The sequence below is a fragment of the Corvus hawaiiensis genome, chromosome 4, assembly GCF_020740725.1.
Source record: "Corvus hawaiiensis isolate bCorHaw1 chromosome 4, bCorHaw1.pri.cur, whole genome shotgun sequence".
Lineage (NCBI taxonomy): Eukaryota > Metazoa > Chordata > Aves > Passeriformes > Corvidae > Corvus > Corvus hawaiiensis.
Window position 1 is genome coordinate 33,612,628 of NC_063216.1, and position 13,043 is coordinate 33,625,670.

The 13,043-nt window shown below is 37.3% G+C and overlaps 1 long non-coding RNA gene across 16 annotated transcripts in view; it reads right to left on the bottom strand.

Annotated features, from left to right (window-relative positions):
* The window catches only part of LOC125325307, a 221,711-nt gene that overhangs the window by 42,744 nt on the left and 165,924 nt on the right, over positions 1-13,043 (bottom strand). For all 16 annotated transcript variants that reach the window (XR_007203268.1, XR_007203262.1, XR_007203265.1 and 13 more), the window contains one exon: positions 11,180-11,318. This is a non-coding gene — a long non-coding RNA (uncharacterized LOC125325307). The remainder of the gene's footprint in view (positions 1-11,179; positions 11,319-13,043) is intronic.

A 13,043-nucleotide genomic window follows, 5' to 3' on the forward strand; every position in this document is an offset into this window, starting at 1 on the left:
ATAACATGCCCTTTAAAGACTAATTTTAGTTTTAAGAGAAATCTTTGATAGGATCCTCATTTAGGATTCATTTCTATTCTGGTTTTTGTGAGGGGCGTTACCTTAAACCTGTTTACAGAATAGCAGCAAAGAAAGGTGGTCATTTGTACCCACAGCTTTGAGCAATTAAAGACAGCAGTGATGCATTCTAGAAAAGAGTAAGTTGTCCTAGTTCTGTTTTGTTTCCCCTATGAAGTGTTCTAACACTTCTCATTTGGTTAAGAGATTTGAAGTCAAAGGATCCCCAAACTTGTCTGTGTGCATGTTCATTGACGTACACCAGAACGTTACCTATTTAGATTTTTAAGGAAACTGTCTGCACTGACTAGTTAGAAATGCAGAAAGGCATTTGACAGCAGACAAAATGGGCTAGACAACACTCACACCTCCTCCCTAAGCTTCTCTTTTTGTCTTCACATAAAGGATGTTTGCTGCCAAGGCCAGTCCTGTCTTTTCCTTGGCTCTCTCCTGCTCTGCTCCCTCATTGCTCAAAGGTAAGTCAAGGAAAGGGCCAGCCTCCACAGACACCAGCAGGAGGAACCATGACTGAGCAGGAGGGACAAACTCCATAGGGGGGTTCATCAGCTTCCTCCTTGTATCCATCCAGAGGGACCATCAGTCAGACCTCAGTTCCTCCCAGAGAACAGACTGGTGGAGGAGACGGCCACTGGTGGTCAGAGATAATACCTTGCACGTCATCAAGTTTTTTACTTTCCCAAGTAAGTGATTTCAGATCTTAATTGCTTAAATAGTGGGATGTGAGATAAATCTTCAACTTAGTAAACTTCTTTGACAAAACTTCTGCTTTGTATATTACTGAGAACATGATGATGAAAATAATACACTATGTACACTATAAAATACACTATGTCCTTGAAATGCAGATTTGCATTTATTTAAAAAGTAATTTTGTACAGGTATAATTAGTAATTAAAATGTTTTCAAATGGCTAAGGAATCTAGCAGTCAGGATTAGATTTAATCCTGAGTGACCACAATTAAAATTCAATTGTTCACACTTTCAAAATTTTTCAACCTAAATCTTTTGTGAGTTTAAGTTTGAAAAAGATGAAATTAAACCAAGTTACCAATGAACTTTAATCTACATACTTTGGGAATTTTTTTTATGGATATGTATGCATACACATACAAGCTACGTGATCTTAGGTGAAAAAGAAGTAAATGAAACTTCTCTATTGATGCTTTCCACTGATTTTTATAAGTCAATAGGATAAGGAAGAATGGATCCAAGAGTCAAAATTAAAATTAATTGAGTATTTAGCCTGAAGGTCAACAACTTTCCTGGCCATCTGCCATAGTAGCTGGTGGTATTTGTCACACTGTGCAGCTGCATTGGTTTGAGTACCTACTGTGGACATCAAAGAAGCTGATGTGCAAGGAAAACCCTTAATATCCAGAGACACTGACACTGATCTTGCCAAGCACGTCCTCCAACAAGTCAATTGCAGAACGTGTAGCAGCTCAAGGTCAGTTTATAGTGCTCTTGGACAACTGTGTCACTCTAACAGAGGTGTTTGGGATATTATCAAAGTTACCCTGCTGCAAATTAAAGTTTGAGTTAACCTAAGATGGAAAGTTATAGTTCATACAAGACTTAATCATAGTACTTCAGATCATTAGGAATACATCATAGCAAAGAGCAGTCTAATCCCAAAATGAGCAAAATACCTTGCCATGGAATTAAGGCTGACTTTATATCAGAAATAAAAAATACGTACATAGGTTTTAAACAGACTAGTGGTTAGTCCAGAACCACAGACCAGAGAAAAAAAGAAGCAAAGAGCTGTTAGCAGGTTAAACAGGGAGATACACAATTAAGATGTCCCAAAAGCCTTAACTTTGGACCATATATCTTCTTAAAACAAAAGAAAATATGTGAATTTACTATTCAATGATGAAATGTTTTAAACTAAATCATGTTATACTTACAGGGCATTTTGATTGGGCAGAATAAAGAGAGGTTAGATGCTGTAGTTCTAAATTCCTGTATTCTGTTCAGGACACTTTTCTCAAGTAGAACTTCAAGCATGAATACATCAAATGTTATGTTTAAATTCCAAACTTGAAATACACATTAAAAAGTTGCCTGTTCTGCTCTATGATGGCATCAATTTACCAGTAAATGCAGTTAAAATGATGTCATGAAATGCCATGAACAAAAAGCTTTTCTACACTTTTCAAATTGAATTAAAATTCTAGTGAAGAAGGTTAATACTATATTAAATCACTTTAGGCATTAACTTCCTTCACTTTTCTAAGCACTGGTAAAGCCATCCATTTCTATATGGGCTTATTCAATTTGAAGAGCAAAAGGATGCTCAAAGTTTATATACAGTGTGTGAGAATGGAGTGCTGTCCTTATACCTACCTTGTGATTCAGTTCTTAAATCTATTACCTAACCAAATGTGACATGCTATGATTACTTCTCCTGAAAGGACAAAACATAAACATTGTATCAAAAACTTAACAGTCTCTTTGGTGTTCTGAAAAAGCTGCCTGATCTGTGCCTCAAACATCACTCATATGTTTCTCTCCTGGTTGCAAAGTAGGGAAAAGATGCTGAATTCACAGTTTGACTCCTCACTACTTGCAGGAAGCCCACATGAGGACTTTTGCTTTTGTTTCGCTAATAACAGCACCAAAGACAAGGTGATTGTCAGAAGCTCTAGGAGAGTGCTTTCCTGTGGGCTGTTCTCAGTGAGACTCTGCTCAGACTGGGGGAGCGAGAGAAAGGAGATAAAGACAGAGAAAATGGCAGAGACCAATTAGTCAACACAGCCTGTCAAGCAACCCAGCACTGGGAACCAAGAAGCTGCCTCACTGCACACCCAGCCACAGAAACAGCAGGTGTAAAAAATGTATAATTGGTCAAAGTAAAGTAAAACATAAATGGTGTTTCTCACACAAAGAAAATAAGATAAGGAAACTATCTTTTGATGTTGTTGGAAAAAAAACCTGTAAAAAGAGAGGCAATAACCGCAAAGTTGGGGTCTGATTAAGACCCTGAATCTGTGATGCTGACATTATGTGGAATATGAAAAAGACAACTAAGAAAATAGAGTATTTGGAAAAGTATCGGTGCCAAGGACAGCACCGACATATTTGTCTAACTTTCCTACATAGCGATCTTATCACTTTGCTCAATCTGCCAAAATAAGCTGAAAAAGCAGAACTCTAAATGTGAAAAGTGGCTGCAGCAAAACCCTGCACATAATGCCTTCTCACAGAAAACTACAATAGGGGAGAAAAATATTTAAAGGCTGGGAAAAGTATGGCAAGAGGTAGTGGTTGAGGAAACAGTCTTAAAAATAAAACCCAAAACATAACAGTGTGTGTGTTTTGAAAAGGACAAGTCAAAACCCAAATCCTCCTCTGGACCAATGCTCCAGGGAGAGAACCCCAGTGAAGATAAAGACATAGTCAGGTATTTAAGGACTCTGCAAGAGGAGACTCCACTTCTGTGTGTAGCATTCATTCAGGCAAAATAATAAAATGATGCAAATACACCTGATTTTTTTGGTTTTTTTTTAATTTAACCACTGAGAGCAGAAAAAACTGATTTGGGCTCACCCATAGTAAATACTTTCATTTAAGGAACTAATTTCCATGAAACCATTCTTGGAAGAGGAGCAATTAATTTCAAAGACAAAAAACTCTTCTTTTCTATGCCAAATCAGATCAAAAGCTGTCTTTCTGTGAAAGGTTTTTAAAACTTACTGGACTTAAAATATCCTTCCTTTATCTCTTTACAAAGTCAGTTCTAATCCTGCTTTAGCTGCATGAAACAACAGTTTACTGTTGTTACAGTCATATAGTAATGACACATGGCTAAGAAGACACAACACTGCTCTCCCTCTATTTGCCTAGTCTGGTCTGCAAAGTAAAAAAGTGTCACTGTGGATGGATGATAAATGCTGAAATTATGTTCATTTCTGAAGTTATAGGGTATAAATGTAGAACACACAAACATTCATTTTAAATAAAATGCTTTTTAAAATGCTCCCCCTATGTATTCCTCTGCCTATATATTCCCTATTCCCCAGAGGGATACTCCCCATTTCCAATTCTACTCAATGGATATAATTTGAATAGGGACTGACTTTGAGGTCCTCCAGATTTAGAATAAGATAGCTTTCAAGTATTTTGACTCATTCAAGCATAAATAACAGTCGCAGGTGATTGGTGAAGGAAAATTATGTCAAAGCAGGGGGAAAAAATTAGCTTCAGAAACTTGAAGCTGTTGTTCAAGTTATGCTAAGTACATAACGTGATAGTAAATGTTTTTATACAGTTTCAAAGACTTGGCCTTATTTGGTACTTTGGTGATTAAAAAGTTAGCCTTTTAGGGCCCTAAATGGCTCGAAAAATATGCTATACTATTTCACAGAAGTATGGACTGAGGCAGTAAAAGAAAAAGAGCATCTTACATCATGGCTGTCTCTAAAATTAATTTTAACATCAAATAGATGCAAAAAACCATACACATACATATTTAAACCACTCTTTAAAAATATCAGGACATCTGTCTTGTAGGAGTTATTGCTCTTGGTGAAAATACTCACAGCAGAACAGGGGCTTCTGATAATCAGTTGAGTCAAAACAGGCCTACTTATTACAAACAACAGAAAATAAGATTATTTCTTACTTCTGCCTTCTAAATTTTGATGGGGTTTTTTTGTTCTCAAACAACAAGGCATTCTCATGCCAGGTGCCCTGAAAAGCTGAAATCCCTCCTGTGACTTTCAATCATAATATCTCAAGCACATTACCAATATTGTTTCTGACTCAAAAATTTACTTACATTAAGTATAGAACTGCAAAAGTGGTATCTCTCATGATTACTATAAAACTAAAAGACACAAGCAAGCTACAAGCATGCAACAGAAGTCCTACTATCCATGATTAACCGAGTAGAAATTAGTATTCTCACATGGTGCTTCATTGCGCACTTGCAAGAAATAATACCAAATAATTCAATAAAGCGGTAATTAAAAACCTGTCTCAATTCTCCTGATACTGTGGCAATCATGCTCCCACAACCTCGCAGCTGAGCACGGAGCGCTCAGCTGCCTGCGCTGCACCGCGAAGAAACAATCCACCCACCGCTGACTCCTGTTGTTTCATAGGGGATCCAATTACTGATAGCGTTCTGACACCAGAGATTAGCTGATTGCCAGTTCAGTGTGCTTACAAAATCTTATGTGTCACAGAAGGCCCTTTACTTGTTTCTGTAAGACAAACAGTGCTTTTTTTTAAATCTATTAAAAACCCACTAGAATATCTTCTCTCTCATGTGTAGCACTTCAGCCCCATCCTGTTGGACTCAAAGCAAATTCCTCCTTTAAAATTGTCACAGAACTAAAGTGTGGTGACAGTAGCAGCAAAAATACACTTTTAATTGTGATTTTCAACGAAGAGTTTTAAGAGAGGCAGAAGCTATATATGCCACTATTTTACCACTCAGAAAGACCGCAGATCTTTCTGAAGTCTGAGATCACAATTAAAATCTTTCCTAATTAAAAAATGTTGATGGAATTTTGCACTGCTCTTTTTCCAAATCTAAGAGCACATTGGAACAAGCACTTGTGTGGAAAACAGTGATTTGTTTTTTTGTCAGAATGTGTTTTTCTAATCTCCATTGCTGTAAATAAAATTCATTAGGAATGTATAATATCAGTCAGTTAAATTCTGTTACTATTCAATGGAAATATATCAGGGGGACCCAATACTATTTTTCTGTTCCAGCTCTTGAACTGAAACAAAAAGAAGACATGAAAAGGCGAACTACAGGTCAGGCAAATTAATATTTAAGCAAGAAAGGTCAGATACTAAGGAAACATAAGGAAGAAAGACAATGATGAGCAAAAAATACTTCTATTTTCTCACCGCCAACACTAGTATTCTTACAGGCAGACATCCTAATGGCTCTGCTGGTTATTCAAGTGCTTAGGCTGTATCTACATATGAGATACCAAGAATACCCTTTTTAATGCTCCAATGAACTTTACCATCCATTCTAGAAAACAATGTCTTCATCACCTGCAACCAGGCACATTATATTACTTTAAATACCAATACTGTGAATAACATCTTCTCTAGAGAACAGAAGTTTAAATTGATGTGGGAAATTATGTAATGCTACACAGACTTAAAAAAAAATGGACTTTATTTATTCATATTACAATATCCAAAAAAAAATGCACAAGGGCATTTTACAACCCCCAATTAATTAATTTCCACAAATCTTCCTTAAATAACAATGGAAATTAACCCATAAATTTCTGGGATTTAATTTTACCCAATGACAAGATGCAAATTTTGTTTCAAATTATTAGAAAAATATTTCATTCACAATATATGAACAAAGAATACTGCCGAATAACAAAAAACCAGAGCTAAGACAGTATTAAAAAGACATGCTGCATTTTCTTTTAATACCCCTTCCTCGGAAAAGAAAGCTGTGGAAACTTGCTGGTCAAAAGTATATTTAGGTTTTATCGTATACCCTAACAGGAGCAAAGTAAGACACACAATCATAAAACAGATCAAGATAAAGAAGCCAATTCAAAATTTTTAACCTCACTGTCTCCCAAGTACAGTATGAAAACAGAGCTGACTTAGACAGGGTGGGTAGGGATGCTACGAGCCATCTTTGCCACCCCTCTGCTCACAGAAAGGATCACTAACCTGCCTCTGACAGAAGTTTGCCTAACTCATTCCCAGAATCTTCAACAGGAATGCTTCAGCATCTCTAATCCATCAGCTGCTGTGCTTCATTAACCTTACACTTACAATGGTTTCCCTAATGTCTAACTTAAATCTCCCTCACTAGAATGTAAAAACATTATTATTCTTCTCCTGTTCCCCACAGACAAAAGGACAGTTTAGTACTTTCGTCTTTGCAACAGCCTCTCATGTATTTGAATCTCAATCCTAAACCTTTTCTTCAATTGACTAATCTTTCAAATTGTGGATTTGGGGAAAGTTTTCTAGGATGCTGACCATCCTGGTTGATTTTCTTTGGACTTGCGTGAAAGTCATGGATCAACTAAAGTACGATAAGGAGCTACAAACACACTGTTAACTTCCACAGCGCCATCCTCTCCACTGCCAACATACACAAATGGTACCTGCCTACTGCACTCAGCACTTGCTGAGCGCTGCTGTTCTTCTACTAAAACTGTACCTCAGCACTTTTTACTAATAAAACTGTTGACTGGGCAATAAACGTATGCCTAACTTCAAATCCCTTTCACCAAAAAAAGCCCCAAACCCAGACCTCATTAATTTAAATTTTGCACTCTGTTTTGTGGTGTGACTTACCCTAGCCTCATTGTATCACCTAGCCAAGGTATATTGTTACTAAAAAATATTATTTCATTAGGTAAGTACTTAGTAGGTTGACAGGCATTTCACATACACCCATTACAAGTTGCTGTGCAAAATCAGGGGGCAAAAACATGAACATTGTGTGTTCGTACACCTGAAAAAATTAAAACTGTTAAATAAGAAATACAAGGAAGTGCATTATCGTATGAAGATAACTAGCTCCTTTTGATAGAGGTGACAATGACAGTGAGCTATGAGCTATAGGAATGTTCTAGATCGGAGGGACTCTCTTGCTCCTTAAATCTCTTATGGGTTAGGTGTCATTGCTCCCCTGGCTCTTGTTAAACATTACCAGCTAAACTTGTTAGACAGTGTTCCCAAGGCAGGGCTGCTGGAGCATTGAACCTAAATCATCAAAATAAAAGTGAAGTTATTACAAATTAACCATAGGTGAGTCCTTACTAAATGTTAATTTTAAACTACATTATTGAATTACATCATCCATCATTAATGAAACACTGAGCCTCTGACTACATACCCTTCACCAATTCAGTGTGTATGTGATTAGGAAGAGTGATTTTTTTCAATAATACCCTATTTTGATGCTTGCTCCAAGTATTTTACCATCCCATATCACCCTCACAGTGACTTTAGCAGAGTGTCCTTGCTCCTCAAGGTCACCCAGGAACCCTGAGCAGATGTACTACAAAATAGAAGTGTATGTAGGAGAGAACACATTGCAAGCAGGTTTGCTATTCTGTAGCACTAAACATTTCCAACCACTTATCAACTGTAGAGTTGCTATTTGCATTTTGTACCCCATACATGAAAGCACTACAGCTGCCTGTGGCAACAAAGGAAACGCAAAACTTGCTGGAAGAAAATAAATAAAATAAAACCATTTCCTATGGGACAATTCAAAGTCTCACCTCATCATCCTGAGACATCAGGGATTCTGTGTTGCCTCTTTTTTTTATTAATAATGCAGCAACAGTCTTTTAACCACTCTTTCAGAAGAGAAGCTTTTCCTTTGGAGGTGATATGAGTCATGTGATTACCTCACTCATCTGGAGTCAAAGGCTAAAAACTGATAGAGGTTGTCACTATCAACTAGCCTATAATTTGGCACCCAGAGAAGCAGTAATAAATGAGTGTTTATCTACTCAATGGGGAGTTTCATCTCACTTTCTGCCCCCGAAGTCATTACCTGCACAATAGGAATGAGCAATGGAAATTCACAACATAATAAACTATTAGAGGCTTACTGCTTAAACTGCATCTTAAAATCATTTTCTGGACCAGAAGCTATAAGTGAACTCTGCTCCACAACATAAGAAGAAACATTTGTTGATATGGTGAAACAAAAGGTATTTGCATCTCCTAAGAAGAGAGAAGCATTTTATACTCCAGATGAACAGTTTCTTCTGTTCTCAGTATTGTTTTCCTTGGTGAAGGAAAACATTAAATAGTCCTAATTTTCTTTTCTTAGAAATCATTTTAATAAAAGAGTGCTACTAAGCAATATTTGTATACGTCTTTTTATCTAACTGAACATTGAAAGACATTTTCTATCTTGTTGAAAAAAATTTGTGCGCTCAAAAGGGTAAGTAATAAGAAAATATTGTTCAATTAACTTGGTATACCATTTACACTTTAGTATATTGCCAGTAAGTAAAAAATCAATACTTTTGGCATAATATCCACTCAAAATCATGCACAGAAACTTAGTCTGAATAATAATTTTTTTTCTAAAATTGGCACCTTACTAGGGAAGAAATGAAAATATCTGTAAATATAACAGCACTGAAAATGGTCAAAAGTCATATTTTTATTCAGTATTTTTGTGAAATGCATTGTGGCATCATTTTAAAACTAAGATATGGAAAGCTATCAGTTTCAAGCATTACCTCTCCACTGCCTAATCTTAACAACCTAGTTTCTCATCACTGTTATATTTGTTCAAGCATGAAAAACGTATTATTTTTTTCCCTTTTTTCATGTTCTGTGAGGATATTTCAGTCTAGAAATCTAAGATTATCTATTCTAGTACTGATATCACTGAAGTAACTGTGTAGTCATCCTGTGATCCTGTGAGAGGAAACACAGTAAGAAAATTAGGTAGTCATTAAGGGAGCAACAGAAGCCCCTTACATAAATAACTGTACAGTAATTCAAAAGAATATGGGGAGAAGAGTTGCTTGAGGCTTATGCTTCTTTATTCTGTAAGCCTTGAATGTATTATCTGCCCAAACCTTGGGAAAGAGACCACCTGGTAACTCCTTTTTAAGCTTAAGTGAAGAAATCAGTGTTTCTGTTTTTCCTAAAAAGAATTAAATTTTTTTGAGCAGCTAATACAGTATCTATGGTTTCTTACTACTTTAAAGTGACTGGACTAAGTAACTCCTTTAATGTTAAAATAGGCAAACATCCTAGCTCACCATGGAGGTTTTTCTGTTTGTTTTCTTAAGTCACAGGGGAAACTGGAAGTGAGGATACCATACTTTCTCCAACCAAAGGAATGTAATTACTTCTAAGAATATATTTGGTTTAATGAAAATAGTATGTTTCCTTTCCTAAAGCCTACTGACATGATAATTTACTCATTTTAATTTTTCCCTGTCTATAGGAAATTAAAGACCACAGAAAGGAACAGACAGCTTCAGAAAATTTGCAGTGAGAATCAAGTCCTCATCCCAGAAGGTACCAGCAACGTGCACAAGGCATACAAGTCCCACCAGTCTGGTTGATTTCAGTCACCATGGAAAACTCACACCCTGGACTTTCTCAGTCTTGCCTTCAGGTTCAGAATAGAGACAATCAAATTATTTCACATTATTCAAATTATTTCTCAGGCAATAAAGTAAGTTAATTAGACATTTCTCTCCATGTATCAATGGACAGTGTTCTCCACCATGATGTTTACAGATGTCATTCTCAGCAGAGGAGAACACAACCTTTCTGTGCAAATTTCAGGGTGTTCCCACACCATCAGCCTCTATACTCTGACAGTATAGAGCGGGGAAATTTTTTTTTCCCTTTTTTGTGCACATTTTTTGACTAAAGGAACAGTGGATTTCAGTCTCCAGCTATGAAGTGTGCACTTTTCACTGGCAATAAAATTGCAAAAGCTTCACATTGCACCTGAACATAATTGTAATAGCTTAGAAATTAGCATATTCAAGAAAAATATCAGAATTGCTTATGAGGCCTGGCTTATGTTTTATCTGAATTTGACTCATTTTTTATCAAAACTTGGCTTTTACCAATCACAGACTTGTGATTTATCAGAATATATTTATGCTTACAATCAGTGTTCTATCTCTGTGCTCTCTGGTACTGACTATCTGAAACGCGACTTTTACTATGAACTCATCAGAAAGGCTGAGGGAGATATGGGAAGGTGCAGCAGAGAGCAGGAGAAAAGCAGGATGGATCACACCTCAGCATTTATCTTTGTTGGTGAGCCTGAACATTTACTGTTGCTCAAAGTCTCCAAAGAAGAGCAAAAGGAGCAGAAAAATTCCTGATGTTGCTTTCTTAACAATGATTTCAGGACACACTAATTAATTTTTCGCTGCCAAGAAAGAGGAGTGGACAACCTAAATTTCAAAATCTTCAAATTATCTGTGTGAATCAGAAGGCTGCATTCATGGAGGGCAAGCACTGACATTTATTTTGTATAGTGGTGCACGTCTTGAGAGAATTGCCACTGGAATATTACTCCCACTCTACATGTCAAACATTAATATAAAATCAATATGGAGCCATGGTCCCAGCATTTCTCACGCACCTGTGTTACCCCCCCCAGAGGGTTTTGCCACACTTGGGATTTGGCTCCCCCAGGACATGGAACGAGGCTCACTGCAATCCTTCTGCTTGGCACAGCCTCGCTGCCGAGGGTTGGCAATGGCTCAGCAAGACCCCTGCATCTGTGGAGGGAAAGTGCAAGGTGAGACAAAGGTGATTTGTGGTAAATTTGCTGCTCTGTCAGCAAGTCCTGGGAAACAGAAAGTAAAAAGCGTGTGTTCCACAATACAGGTGATAGCCTCATTTGAAATTATACAATTGGAGTTGCTTTGTGACAAAGACATGTTGCTTTCTGTCTTAAGACATGACAGAAATAAACCCACAAGCTAACCTGTCAAATACACTTAGGCTCACATAAAAGCTTGACTTGATAGATCCCCAAGTTGTTTCCCCAAAAACATAATTTCCATTTGAACTCATAATAAATTAACCTTCATTTCATAGCTGAACTAGTTCTCTAACAGGCTCTACACTTCAGTTTACCTCATGATCAGACATTGTCAAAAACTTTAATTAATCAAAAGCATCACAGTTATGAGGGAAGAAAACCCCAGCAAACCACATCACACTATTGTCTTCTTCAAATAGGCTATAGCAGATCTCCCTCCCTGTTTACACTCTCCTGGAACACTGCTCAGGCAGCTGTTTCTGAGCTCAACATCCCAAAACTGCCAGTCTCAGAGGAGTTTCATTTTCCCAGACAATGTACATCCCTGTGAGTCACTGGTGCCTTTCAAACCTGGATTTGAAAAGATTCCTATTTAAGTTGAAAGGTATTTAAAGGTGCAGTTCTAACACATTTCTTCTGCATCAGGTATTGGTATGCCAACCTGTTTTAATGTATATAGTCAGAAAGCTACAATAGTCTATTATCCTCAACTGAAATTACACCAGCTAAGGCCTCTTCCTACTCCTGGCTGCTGATATACTAAATCATTGCTCCTAAATATGATGACCTAGTGCTCAAAAATACTCTTGAATTCCCATCTGGATCTTGTTCCTGGGTATTTTGCTTTATGGAATGGAGCTCAGTTATTTTGTTCCTTTTTCTCCACCTCAAGTTTCCAAAGCTCAAGGCCAACATTTTGCTGAGGCCCATGGGAGGAAACAACAGCTAATTTCCATGACACAGATGGGGAAAAAGATCATAACCACAGCTCCTTACCTTCAGTGGCTGCAAAAGATACCACACTCAGTTATCACTGGCAGGATGTTAGTTATTTTCTAGTCCAGTAAGATCAGAGAGGGGACTATTCAGAGAAGCAGCTCCTGCACACCTCATTACTGAAGATGAAGAGGCAAACATGACCCCAATGTCATAGGAAACACATATGGCAATTTCTACTGCTTCTACTGCTAAAACTCAAACCAAAAAACTTGTTATCCTGGACCAGAATATATGTCTATTTTTTAAAACAAGATCTTCAGAAGAAAAGGGATCTCTGTGGAGAGATGACAGCATGTTTGGTCTCATCTGTGGATGCATCCTGGCAGCAGATTCTGTATGGGGATGCCAAATGAACTCACAAGCTTGTGGGGGCCCATGTAACTTATTGCCTTCAGTTTCAGAACACAACATCTTTCAGAACTAACAACTCTATAGACAAACTAAGGAAGCCCAAGGCAAATTCTGAACCTACTGAATTTGTGTTGTTGGGTAATAGCACATCATGCGAAGTCATCTAAAACATGGTGCCACACACCCATTTTCTTACAGCTTGAATCAACACTTGCAATGTTTCTGAAAACATATTGAAACTTTCCAAAGATTTGAGAGGATCTTATAAATCAGTGCACAGACAAGTCTTTTCACCAACCACAGACATGCAACTTTGTTCAGGATGGCT